The 4103-nt window shown below is 36.5% G+C and overlaps 1 long non-coding RNA gene across 1 annotated transcript; it reads left to right on the forward strand.

The window, feature by feature from the left end:
- The first annotated feature begins 710 nt into the window (after positions 1–710).
- On the forward strand, positions 711–3395 carry LOC136832445 (uncharacterized). Its single transcript, XR_010851212.1, has 5 exons — positions 711–864; positions 1105–1215; positions 2205–2251; positions 2490–2559; positions 2982–3395. It is a non-coding gene; the product is annotated as an uncharacterized lncRNA (long non-coding RNA).
- The last annotated feature ends 708 nt before the right edge of the window (positions 3396–4103 follow it).

Below are 4103 nucleotides of genomic sequence, written 5' to 3' on the forward strand. Positions count from 1 at the left end.
CTGCCTCTGTAAAGCATCTGCTTGCTTGAAACCGACGAAAGCACCTCACGCCTCTTCTCTCCTGTGCTTCCTCGGCCGACGCCTGGCGCGGTAATTAATGGGTGACAGGTGTAATTAATACTAGATACGGCTAGCACCTTCAGGAGCCCATGAATATTGATACGGCTATGACGCGGGGGAATAAATTAGGTCATCAGTTCTTTTTTTCTCCGGATTGTATAATCGATGACGAGGTTAGTGCCCCGAGCTTTCACGAAAACGAAATTTTCTAATGACGTTCAAGCATCAGCGAGTTTAAATACCACTCTTGGAGCTTTTTAAGATATTTGAAATAAGCAAATTCGTGCGGTAGAATACGAAAGGCCTCGTGCACCTATCCAGCTACAGGCTTCAATTTCGCCAAATTTCTTCGTTAAGGACCAAACCGAGGTCAAAGCCCAAGGGGTCGTACCTTCGAAGACGCTTCCAGAATTGCTGCATTCGATAAACACCACCAAAAAAGACAGACGAACTCTTCCAGCCAATCACAAGGCTTTCTTTCCAGGTGAGTCACAGACGTCCCCTTCTGAATACAGTAGGGTGAAATTAGGCTTCAATATATGCACGTGACTTTAGAGGCCTGCTGCCCTAAGCCACGAGTCCGCGTTTCTGGAAATATCCGGAGGGAAGTGGGCGTCCCGTGACAAGCAGGCGGCGTTATCTGGAGCAATGACGCGTGTCCTCGGAGGTCGGGAGAGACTTAAAAAGAAGACCAGAGGTGCCTTCGTCAGTATTGCCGAGGGAGTCACTTACTAAGGGCCCGAAGCTCCGTGTCAATCTGCGAAGAGTTCGAGAACTCGCGAAGGAAATTCAGCCTCAGCGAAGGTATGAAATTGGTGTCAGGTTCCTAAACAGCGGTTTTTGGGATCAATGGTAGTTGGAGGTAGAATATTTGCCCAAGACAGTTAATTTGTTCTCAACCTGTTTGTGATATGTTTAAGACAAAGATGTCTATCCGTGTTTACGACAAGTTTTACTGTGTATGGACGCAAGTTACAGTTGTTATTATTATTATTATTATTATTATTATTATTATTATTATTATTATTATTATTGTTGTTACAGATGAAATCGATGACTCTGATACTCGTCGCCTTCCTGGCCATTGGTATCTTGACGGTCTCTGCTGAACCCCAAAGTTATTTCACAGGACCTAGGCCCCAGAGACCAAGACCCGTAAGACCTCTCTCTCTCTCTCTCTCTCTCTCTCTCTCTCTCTCTCTCTCTCTCTCTCTCTCTCTCTCTCTTTTAAGTAACGTTTTTATCTTCGCGTTCTGAGACGTCATTCATCATGATCTAAATCTTTATCAATCTTTATTCAGAATTTTGTTAATGACTCGTTTCCCGTTATTAAGGCTTCATTAAAAATTGCCTCTAAAACGATTATTGTAAATCCGTTACTTACAATTTTGGTGTCTCCTTTTTTTCCCAACATCATTTCAATTGAACTTTTTTTATAATATTTACTTTATCGTTGTATATTTCTTAAGGTTGTCCCTTAGCTATTCTTGAGAATTTATTACTACAAAAATCATGAATGTATCAAACCAATTTAATGGTCTTTGTAATGTGAAAGTAGCCATTTCAAAGGCCAAGAAGCTTGGCCATTTGTCAATAATTTTGTCCCAAACCGAATTTGGTTTGTCTACCAATTTTGTCTGCCAATTTTTGTCTGCCTACCAGTTTTATCTGCCAATTTTGTCTGTTAACTTTGTCTACTAATTTTGTCTGCCTACTAGTTTTATCTGCCAATCTTGTCTGCTAACTTTGTCTACTAATTTTGTCTGCCTACCAGTTTTAATCTGCCAATTTTGTCTGCTAACTTTGTCTACTAATTTTATCTGCCTACCAGTTTTGTCAGTCAGTTTTGTCTACCAACTTTGTCTACCAATTTTGACAGCCAATTTAACTTACTAATTTTGTCTACCTATCAGTTTTGTCTGCCAATTTTGTTTACCAATTTTGTCAGCCAATTTTGGCTCAACTGTGCAAATTTCGACATGAAGTTGTTAAAACATTCAGGTGAAAAAAGGTTCTTTCAACAATGCATATAGAAAGTCTTTGTCCAATTTAGAAAGTGTGTCTTCTTTCTGGCCTCACTGTGACTCATTGCGCCTCGCACCAGATTCCTAAGTTCTGTTACAAGCCTTCATTTCTGCTTTCAGAGACCGCCCCGTAACGCCAACGAAGAAATGTTCCTTTTTAACAACAGGTGAGTGATAGAAATAAGGTGAACTGCTCCCTACTTAGCTGTCCAACTTCTTTAACAAGAGCTTCATTTTATTGTCGCAAGGAATCCATAGTCTTTTTAAATTTCTTAAGAATAACGATGTTAACGATAATCTATAGCGGTTGTAAAATAACTGTATAAAGAAAATAATTAATGAAATTCGTTGTTTTTATGTTGTTTGTTTTCATGTTGTTTTTAATTTTGTTTTTCAATTTTGTAGAGTCAGTGAGGACGGCGCTAATGTACCGGAAGATTTTCTACGTAAAGTTGTGTAACAGAACACCTTATGAGTAAGTATCTACCTAATAATCTTTTTAGCTTAAAACTAAAATTGACACTCTACATATATATGCATATACATACATACATACATACATACATACATACATACATACATACATATATATATATACATATTTCTATATATACATATATATATATATGTATATATATATATATATATATATATATATATATATATATATATTTATATATATAAAGAATATTGCTGCTCCAAAATGCAATGTTTCTATTATAATTTTAAAGGTCACAGATGTTGAATTTATCACAGAATATTTTAAATACTATTCGTAAACATTCCCTTGCATTCGTTACTGAATTCCATTTATTCTATTTGCAATGATTTCATTTCTCCACTACCTGGAATGATTGGCAAGCTAATGACACACAGGTCTTCTTCTCTCCTTTTCAGCGCTGGATTTCTGGTTTTTCCTAGCAAAACCTTGCCTTTTTCGCCGTCAAATGACTGTCCGCGCCAATTCATGTCGAGGTATTCGCGCCGAATGTTGAACTAAGGTGAAATTTCATTTTGATATGAAATTGTAAGAGGCAATAAAGGAAGGCCTCTGGAATCCAGTGCTATTCGACGACTGTTGTCATATTGTGCTCATCTCAGGAAACCATGTTGGATTAGGGATGTTTTCTCTTCAACTAATTTTAAGTTGTCTTTATTAACTCATATTTTGAATTGGTTAATGAACGCAGTTTCTTATTTTTTTAAGCTGACGCTAATACTCAGCTAATGTTAAAAAATGTTTAATAGCCATGAATGAACTAATGTAGATGCAACAAAAATTACTTATCTGACAATAAAAGATTATAAATATCTGACTTCTTTATGAACCTTCAACCAGATAATAATAATAATAATAATAATAATAATAATAATAATAATAATAATAATAAATAATAATAATAATAATAATAAAATCGGCTTACCTTATAAAAGCCACATGTTGGCCCATAACCTGTCACCGGCAGTATGGGCGTGGGGCCAGCAACCTCATCCCGAAAATCAATTCTTAAAAAATTACGACAAACCACAGGACCGCTGGTGCGAGGGGCAATGGGTTACACTGAGACCCGATAAGAAAACGGAGCGAGTAAGTGACGAAACTTTTGTTGGCAGTAATGAGTCCAGAGGGCCAAACCAAGCACGATAATCCCCTGAATGCATGACCACATTCTAAGGTCACTGATCACCTTCCAAATATTAGAACTGCGTCTTTCTTTGTTTTTTGTCAATGCTATCATTAACGAAAGTGGATTTTGGAGACTCTTTATGGGGTGATGAATAAAGATACTTAATATAAAAAATAAAAAATTCACAATGTCGTAATGAATTTTTTTTTATTAAAAATAAAAAAATTCACAATTAGATCAATAAACTACATTACAGCCAAAAGTTTACAACTGAATACAAAGATTTTCGAACAATGTTCACGCTGAACACTGTTGAGCAACGCCGTTCAGGTGTCCGAAAGTCTTTGCATTCAGTTTTCAAATTTTATCATATAATAAATATAGTTTATTG

Source organism: Macrobrachium rosenbergii, chromosome 49 (genome assembly GCF_040412425.1).
Source record: "Macrobrachium rosenbergii isolate ZJJX-2024 chromosome 49, ASM4041242v1, whole genome shotgun sequence".
Lineage (NCBI taxonomy): Eukaryota > Metazoa > Arthropoda > Malacostraca > Decapoda > Palaemonidae > Macrobrachium > Macrobrachium rosenbergii.